This window comes from Bos grunniens, chromosome 11 (assembly GCF_055505025.1).
Source record: "Bos grunniens cultivar Pamir isolate PY7600 chromosome 11, Bosgru_T2T1.0, whole genome shotgun sequence".
NCBI classification, from domain to species: Eukaryota; Metazoa; Chordata; class Mammalia; order Artiodactyla; family Bovidae; genus Bos; species Bos grunniens.
In genome coordinates this window covers 51,263,700-51,273,999 of record NC_141175.1, presented here as the reverse complement: position 1 = coordinate 51,273,999, position 10,300 = coordinate 51,263,700, and positions in this window count along the sequence as shown.

Genomic DNA, 10,300 nt, shown 5'->3' with positions numbered 1-10,300 from the left:
AACTGAGATAAGCCCTGAGTAATCACTGAAAAAGATGAAAGTTGATGGTATGACTTATTCTCTCATTGGAGCAGGACTAGGGAACTCTACATTTACCTCAAAGACTCAGAGTTCTACTAGCAGGGCTAGTAGAGGTGGCAGAGGAGAAGAACTTTGAGGGTAGAGATAGCAAAGTCTATTGTATATACTGTATGTTTCTCTTTGCTATGTAGAGAAAAATAGTGTGTTTTGATGGAAAACCATGCATCCTATAGAGCATTTTCTTCTTGATTATCTGATATTGATTCTTTAGGAGTTATTTTACAACTCTATAAATTTTAGATACTTGTTACAATGCAAAAATAATTAATGCCTGTGGACTTGCAAATGAACTCTGTGCATTGGCAGATTTTCTCTTAGGCAAAACAAGTTCTATTTCCCATTTGAATTCTCATTTCAATATTCCTGAAGCATAAATTTATCTGTTCTTTAGGTTCACTTTTTTTTCTGGAGTCTGCCATGAACTTTATTATTTTTTTTTTAATGGAATAAAATTTCTTTACAATGCTGTGTTAGTTTCTGCTCTATAACTTCATGAATCAGCTATATGTATACATATATCCCTTTCCTCTTGAGCCCACCTCCTAATCTCCTATTCTACACATCTAGGTCACCACAGAGCACCAAGCTGAGCTCCCTGTGCTATGCAGCAGCTTCTTGCTAGCTATGTGATTTACGGAGAAGGCAATGGCACCCCACTCCAGTACTCTTGCCTGGAAAATCCCATGGGCAGAGGAGCCTGGTAGGCTGCAGTCCATGGGGTCGCTAGAGTCGGACATGACTGAACGACTTCACTTTCACTTTTCACTTTCATGCATTGGAGAAGGAAGTGGCAACCCACTCCAGTGTTCTTGCCTGGAGAATCCCAGGGAAGGGAAGCCTGTTTGGCTGCTGTCTATGGGGTCGCACAGAGTCAGACACGACTGAAGCAATGCAGTATCAGCAGTGTAGCTATGTCAATGCTACTCTTTCAATTCCCCCCACCCCACTCCTTCTCCCGCTGTGTCCACAAGTCCGTTCTCTATGTCTGTGCCTCTATTCCTGCCCTGCAAATATGTTCATCATTTCCATTTTAGATTCACTATTGAACTGGTTGCAACATTTTATTTGTTTCCTCATTAATAAGCTAAATAAACTCTTTAACATTGTAATCTTTACATGTCTGTATGACTCATGATTTTACTTTTTTCTTGAAAATTATATTTTAAGAGCTAGAAAAATCTACATCTTTAAATGCCACACTTTGATTATTATTATTTTTTAATCTCAGGTACTAACACCATTTCTAAAACCTATTAGGAGCTCATTTAACACTTGATGAGTGGATAGATGAAGGAATAGTACCAGTTATTTAAAAGCAATGAAGTTCTATTTTAGATTAACTGTTAATTAAATGTCTGGAGGAAGGCATGGCAACCCACTACAGTATTCTTGCCTGGAGAATCCCATGGACAGAGGAGCCTTGCAAGCTATATAGTCCATAGGGTCTCAAAGAATCAGACATGACTGAAGCAACTTAGCACACATTTATTAAATGGCTATAGTTGATGGAAATATTTCTTAATAATATGCTATTCTTTTTCACCTTTTGACTTATTAACCAGTTAACAATATCCTACTGTATAAATCTCTTCAGGGATAAAACACTCTTAAAAGCACTAATATGGTTTTATTATCTGAGATGAATTTTTTTGTGACTTAAGTTTATGAAATAGCATATGATTTAGATTTTCAGAAGGAAGCACATGGTGTGTACATAGAATTAAGGTTTTTGTTTCTTACCTGCTGCCATTGTTTATTGATGATCAACCTTCTTATTATGAAAGCAATTTATAGTTATTGTAATCAAATATTCAAAAATACAAATGCAAATTTAATATCTTTATCTTTTCCCAAGTTTCACACACTCAGCTTGGTATAGATCCTTTCATGCCTTTTTTTCCGAGATCTGAGATTTGGGTTAAAATATTTGCACCTCCATTTTCTAACTTTGTAGTCTTCATCAGATTGGTTAACATATCTGAACTTCAGTCTTTGTGTCTTTAAAAAGGAGATAACCTTCCCAGACAAGGTTTACACAAGGATCCACATGAGATGATGTAAGTAAAGCACAACACTATCTGATTTACCATGGACTTTGTTAGGGAAATTAAGAAGATAGTCTTGTTTAGGCTTCAGAGACAAGGCAGAGCAGGCCTCTGACCTTGCTTCCTAACTACCTGGATACTTCCCTGACTGTGAGTGCCCTGACTGCCTCCTGTGAGTGCAAGTCTTGCACCATAGATAAGATAGGCAAGGAATCTTGAGATTTTTGATCTCCTGGAAGGGATCTGGCCAACCAATACCAGGGCTTAAAATATTCCAAGTTTTACAAAGCAAAACAAACAGCATTAACATGAAACTGTTAGGGGAAACACACTGACTGAAACTGCCCACCCTGGCCAGGCACCATAGTAACCATGTGCCTGAGTTGTTTTATGACAGGAGGTCCTGGTAAGGAACAGGGAACTAATAAGCCACCACCAACCGGAAGAGTTCAGGAAAGGTCAAAAGGAGACACCACGTGTCTGACCACCTCCCAGAATCCTTCTCACTGGCATCCATCTTGGCTGAGCAAGGTGTGCACCACCAGGAAGGACTCTGAGTCAGAATGATTGGCTGAAGACAACCTGGAAACTAATTCCATCACCATAAAACACGAGATTGTGAGCCACATGGCAGAGCTGTTCTCCTGTGTTCCCTTACCCTACTGCTCTTTCCCCAGGTGGCCTTTGGAAATAAAATCTCTTGCTTTGTCAGCACATGTGTCTTCTTGGACAATCCATTTCAAAGTGTTAGATAAGAACCCAGTTTTGTGTCCTGGAACGGGTCCCCCTTCCTGCAACAAAACCAGAACTGAAATTTGCTCACAGATTCACAACAATATCAGTTTGCATCCTGGGATTTTAAATGGGAACGCGAACCGTAATTTTTGATGTCTCACCTACAGAACAGAGGTGCTACTTGGGACCTTTTCCCAACTGGGACTCCAGATGTGCTGTGTCAGGGGACTTCCCAGTGCTGTTTAAGTCTGTATGTTGGATAAAACGCAATCTATTGAAAGTAAGCTAGATAATTCTCTAATAAATATTTGTATTGTTTACTTGTATATAATGAGTGGTTTTTTGGTTAACAAATCCTTTGAACCTGAGACAAAAGTGAAAACTTTCTGCAAACAGACTCTCAACAAAAATTAACATTTAGCACCAAAAAACAGGAATGACCCAAAATTCTTGCTGACAAGCTTTTTCTTTTGGATTTCTTTAGATTTACAGTTATCATTTTACATTGTAAAAAGAAATTAGTCAGTTAGAGATTGAATATTCAAATGGCTAACAGCTAGCTCATACACGATAATAGAACTTTCATTGCAATTTCTGCAGCAGTGAACCTGGGAAGCCAAACCACAGCCTCCACAGTAATCAGCCCACAACAGTTAAGATCAATGACTGCCAGGTTCCCTATTTTTTGCCCAGCTTCTAGTTGAAGACCAATCAGGAAGGCTAAATGTGCTTTACAAATCAATCAGATATGAGACACCACTTCTTATTAGTCCACCTCCAGGTTACAGTGCATGCAACTTCCAATCAGGGCATTCCTAAGCTGTCCCTGTTTTTCACCATACGGCTTTCCTATCCTAGCTCTTCTAAGAGTAAGGAAAGCGGTTGACTTCCTTGCTATGGCAAACTATGAATAAACAGTTTGTGTTTGTTCTAATTTAGTGAACTTTATTTTCTTGCAGTGCATATCTCTGACTGAGGAAGCAGAGGAAGGAGAGACAATGTGATTCCTAGCACTTTGTATGTTTCAAGGTACAAAGGAATGAAAACAAAAGTTTTTTCCTATGGGCTTGGTATTCATAAGTGGGTGGAGAATCAGATCCAGAGAAAGAAAACAAACCTTGCAATGATGAGAGAAAGAATCTGGAGAAGAGGGATGCTGATAGCACCAAGATGAACTCAACCATCTCACTGTCTTATTCTAAACATATAAACCAGAGACATAAGAGATGCTGAGAAGAAATTAAGAAGTATGCATTCCAAAACAAGAATCTGACCACAACAAAAACAACAAAGTAGCTGAACACACAAAACATACAGAACAAAACACACAGAACATACAGCCTTTGCTGAGTTGGTGGAATTTCCACTTCCCTGCACTATAATGAATTTGCTTTGCAAAGAAGTGAAATAAGTTAGCACATAAAGTAAATATGTTTACAAATTTCAGAGAAACTTCAAAAAAAGTTCCTAATGTTATTCAATTCTTTATCATGGACCAAAGCAAAATGTTTATTAACTGCAGGGCACTCACAGGCAATCATTAAAATCATGGAAAAGATCATTTTCAGAAAAAAGGTAAAATTAAACTCTCATAGTGATTAAAGGCATGTGAAAATTTTTATTTTACTCAGATAATATGAGGGAACCAGGCAGAAGTTATGTCCAATTCAAAGGAAAAGTCAAAACAACCCAGATTTATGTATAGGGATAAAATAAATATTGAGATGAATTGCAAATGGGATAAAGTAAATCACAAATGAAACTGTTTTGTCTTTTCCAGACTGGTGGGGGTGGGATGAGGAGTCAAATCACTGCTAGACAGTGATATATTTCTATGCACACATATATGTTTATTATTTATACATAATAATACATGTTATGGGCTTCCCTGATGTCTCAGTGGGTAAAGAATCCACCTGTAATGCAGGAGACACAGGAGATGTGGGTTCGATTCTGGAGTTGGGCAGATTTCTTGGAGGAGGGCATGGCAACTCACTGCAGTATTCTTGCCTGGAAAATCCTATGGACAGAGGAGCCTGGTAGGCTACAGTCTATAGGGTCACCAAAGATTTGGCATTACTGAGCAGCTAAGCACACACATACACATATGTTATATACATATAATGTTTATAATATATATAACAGGATTCCCTCTCTATTCAAAAATAGAGCATTCCTATGAAAACTTCTGTGAGCCAAAATAACATTAAGCAAAGAAGCAATTACCTTAAGACTCATCTTGCTGATGGAGGCACAAAATAAATCAAGGTAAAGCACAGATGCTCAAAGACAGTCCAAATTTTTGTGGCTTGATGCTATTACTGAGCCAAACTTGGGTCAGCTCACCAGAGTGCAGTAAAGCCAATCTACTGACACCAGGCTGTGGTATAGAAAAGTACAGTGCTTATTGCAAGGCAATCAACATGGGGCCAAGCAAGGAGAATTGGCAGCTCATGCTCAAAAGACCCACACTCCCTGATGGTTCTTGGGGAAAGGCTTTTAAAGGCGAGGTGAGGGAGAGGTTCGCAGGATGCTTGATCAGCTTGTACCTACTCTGATAGGTTGGTGACAGGGTAACAGGATGGTATTTTGGGAGTTACATCATCAACCTTCTGGTTCTGACTGGTCTAGGGTCATCAGTTGACTTCTTACACCTGGTAGGAGTTTTAATCTCTGCAAAACAACTCAAGAATATGGCTAAGGATATTATCTATAGCCCTTGAAGAGAAATTGAAGGTCCTTGACTTTATTATTATTTTGTCTTGCTTGAATGTTTTCCTTTGTTTCTTCATTTTCTCATTTCTTTGATTAAATTTGATCTCTGGAACTCAGGGGAGGGTATAGGAGACTTTAGCTTTTAAGAAAACATGAGGCAAGGGACATGAGATTCTGCTCCTGGGAAGACTCCACAGGGTCCTGCTTGGTTTCAATGCTGTGATGCTGAGTGTGGCTCCCAGGAAGGAGCTTGGTGGTGCCACTCTCTCCTCTGGTGGTCAGTGCTTCTATAATGGCTCACAACAAAACCAATGTTGTTTTTGCTTTGCACCTCTTTTGAAAAAGCAAAAATCCTCTTCAAGTTTCTTTCAGTTACAGAAAACAGGTATGAATGTAGGTCTTTCATAAAAGCAAAGTGGTGTAAAACAAAGTTTAAAAAAGTGGGGGATACCTGTATTTAAAAGTTACAAAGAGTTGCAAAAGAGCTCAAAGACCTGACAATGAACAGGGCTAGAATCTGACAATCCAAATAATATGCTATGGATGATATAATACATAGTCTTCTATCGAAAGAAAACAAATTTTCTACAATATATAATTTTAAGAAAGTGAAATTCACAGGGTTAATAGAGGCAGAAATTCAACAATTTCTGAAAAGGCACTGAGGAGCAAGAGTTTGACTTCAGTCTATTTCTTGGAGCTACTCAACTAGAACTGTTAAAAACAGTTGGTACTCTACAAATACTAAAAATTCTAATGTGTCTCTTAAAAGGCCTTAGAGGACCACATTCCAAACTGTATATACATAAAACAAAGTCCACTTCCCTGCTCCTGCCCACCCCTGCATCCGTGTGTGTGTGTGTGTGTGTGTGCTAGTCCTCAGTCATGTCTGACTCTTTGCAACCCCATGGACTGTAACCACTGGGCTTCTGTCCTTGGGATTCTCCAGGGAAGAATACTGGAGTGGGTCGCCCTTCCCTTCTCCTGGGTCCTGCATTTCTGCTGCTGCTGCTGCTGCTAAGTCACTTCAGTCGTGTCCGACTCTGTGCAACCCCATAGACGGCAGCCCACCAGGCTCCCCCGTCCCTGGGATTCTCCAGGCAAGAACACTGGAGTGGGTTGCCATTGCCTTCTCCAATGCATGAAAGTGAAAAGTGAAAGTGAAGTCACTCTGTCGGGCCCAACCGTTAGCGACCCTATGGACTGTAGCCCACAAGGCTCCTCCATCCATGGGATTTTCCAGGCAAGAGTACTGGAGTGGGGTTATTATTTATGTTTTATAATTTAGGCTCCAGGACTTTTCTTTAGTGATATTTAGTGAATCACCTTCATATACTGTGCTTTCTTTTTCTGCTAAGGATTCAGAGATGATAAAACTTACTCTTTCCTCAGATAACATTACCCACCCCTCTTATCACACTCAGACCTGATTGACGAAAAAAAAAAAAAAATGATGACCAGCATAAATGCATTGAGATCCCTGGGTTAGGAAAGTACCACAAAGACCTGCTGATACTACAGTGTTCAACTTTCATTCTTCTGATTCTATGCATGTAACAGTGTTTGTCTCCTGCTTTTGAAACAAGAAGCACACACTAGGATGGGAAAAATGGAAGCCCTTCATACTATTAGGACATCATTGAGAAGAATCAGGATGACTCATGGTAGGAAAGTGAGGGATACGGATTATAATAGGCATACATGCCATAAGGCTTTGTTCCCACCAAAGTTCAATCAGCCAAAGACCACCAGAGATCAGCTTTCAGTTGGGCAGAATCAAATATAATGACTCCAAGCATTGATGTAGGGTGCCCCCAGGTAACTATTTGCTGCTGTCCAAGAGGGAGGAGAAAGCATCTTTGATTAGATTTGGGGTCCTGCTGGAGGATTCTGAGAAGGGTCTCATTTCTGCATATCTGAGGTAGGATTAAGAGAAGTAGTAATTAACAAAAGATACCCATGGCAGATTCATGTTGATGTATGGCAAAACCAATAAATATTGTAAAGTAATTAACCTCCAATTAAAATAAATAAATTTATATTAAAAAAAAAAGATTCAATGCTATTAGGATAAAAAGGAAGCTGTCTCCCCAGTAACAGGAATAGCAAACAGCTCCAGAACTGCCAGTAAGAAAGCAGTAGTCAAAGAGGGAGTCATTTGTACTATTAAAAACTTCTCAGAAGCACATTTGTGAGGTACTTTGAAGAAAGAAGCTTAAATTCTCATGCATACCAACTCATAGTTCCTTCTTCTTGGTGGCAATTCCAAATGGCTATGTTATCTTTTGGAGGAGGGCATGGCAGCCCACTCTAGTATTCATGTCTGGAGAATCCTACAGACAGAGGAGCCTGGTGGGCTACAGTCCATAGAGTTACAAAGAGTCAGTCACAAAGAGTTGCATGACTGAAGCAACTGAGCATGCACACACACACATGTCATCCTAAGCAGTGCTATTCAAACAATCCAAAAGAAAAAAAAAGGGGGAAAGGGAGATTTCACAAAATGTTTCAGGGTTTGTTGGGTTACAGAAGTGGAACAATATCCTCTGAGAAATTATGAAACAAAAACTAACATCTCTGATTCTACTGCAAAGCACAGTCCTTGAGTTTTCCTAAAACAGAGGTGGTTGGATATTTTTTTCCAGATGCTTTGGATTTCTCTAAAATGTGAAGCAGAGGCAGCCTCAGTGATAAGTTCAGGGACAAAGCTTGCATACTTAGGGTAGGCAGCGCTGCCTGTGCTGAGGCTTGAGTCTTAGTCACTTGAAAGTTTGGGCACCTGAGTTGGAAATCAGCAGTGGACTGCAGAGAAGCCACTGACACTGTATCACTGTGGCAATATGTTTACTATAGGAATTAAAGATTCCTATAAAATATCTTGAAATCCACCACCTGACCTCTACCCCATTTGGAGGATTGGGTTTGTCAGTCAGAGAGAAGACCAATAACCTGGGATAAGCTTATTGGATCTGGGTCCTCAGGGAACCCAAATGGTAAAAGCCAGATTCACCATACCCTGAACTGGGATGATAAGAAATGACACCCCAAGCTCTTTCAGTGGTTTGTTGTGAAAAGAGGGAAAAGTTTACTTTTTCTCTGGGTAAAGAAAGTTAGCAAACACAGACACTCACAGACACAGATGGCCTATGATTGTGCCCACCACACCCCCATCATAGCAGTCCCCTCCACCCCTCCCCACTTCCCTTCAGTAACACTTCCCCCAGTCCTGCCTTTAAGATACTATACATCTGCTATTCCACCTGTGTGAATTCCACCTGTCCTTTACAATCCAACTCAAGTTTCATCACCCTACTGCAGTGAATTTTCTCATAAGCATATGTATATATCCCATAGACAGAGGAGCTTCCTGGGCTACAGTTCATAAGGTCACAAACAGTTGGACACACTAAAGCAACTTAGCATGCACACATTATCTTGCCTCTTGCATCCAAACCACTCTCCTTCTGCTCCAAAGAGGATGCAACTTTTCTGAATTCTTAAGTTTCTGGAAACTGATGGAGCCCCTCTGCTAGTGGGGCAACTGTTTTAAAGGTAAAGTGCTACAGTGGTATTTCTGCTTCTTCTTATGCTGAAGTTTGAGGGTGATAAGAACCAAAGTAAGTTTTGGTGATTGGAAGTTGAAGCAGAGCAAGAATGTTAGCCAACAGGTTTAGGAAAAAGAGATTTATCATATGGTCCAGCCAGGACATTAGAACTCCCTCAGATATGTGACGGAAAAAGCTATGTTTAATATACTCTGTGTGGATGTGCTAAGTCACTTTAGTCGTGTCTGGCTCTGCACGACCCTGTAGACTATAGCCTGCCAGCCTCCTCTGTTCATGAGATTCTCCACACAAAAATACTGGAGTGGGTTGCCATTCCCTACTCTAGAGGATCTTCCCAACTCAGGGATTGAACCCATGTCTCTTATGTCTCCTGCATTGACAGCTGAGATCTTTACCGCTAGTGCCACCTTGGAAGCCCTTTAATATACTCTATTTTAACTTATTTTATTTTAACTTTATTTTTTCAACTTATAATTCTTTTTTAAAATTTAAATTTATTTATTTTAATTAGAGGCTAATTACTTTACAATATTGTATTAGCTTTGTCATACATCAACATGAATCCGCCATGGGTGTACATGTGTTCCCAATCCCAATCCCCCTCCCACCTCCCTCCCCATACCATCCCTCTGGGTCATCCCCGTGCACCAGCCCAAGCATCTTGTATCCTGCATCGAACCTGGACTGAAGATTCATTTCTTATATGATATTATACATGTTTCAATGCCATTCTCCCAAATCATCCCACCCTCGCCCTCTCCCACAGAGTCCAAAAGACTGTTCTATACATCTGTGTCTCTTTTGCTGTCTAGCATACAGGGTTATCGCTACCATCTTTCTAAATTCCATATATATGCATTAGTGTACTGTATTGGTGTTTTTCTTTCTGGCTTACTTTACTCTGTATAATCGGCTCCAGTTTCATCCACCTCATTAGAACTGATTCAAATGTATTCTTTTTAATGGCTGAGTATATGTGTATATGTATATGTATATGTATACCCATTGTGTATATGTACCATAGCTTTCTTATCCATTCGTCTGCTGATGGACATCTAGGTTGCTTCCATGTCCTGGCTATTATAAACAGTGCTGCGATGAACATTGGGGTACACGTGTCTCTTTCCCTTTTGGTTTCCTCGGTGTGTATGCCCAGCA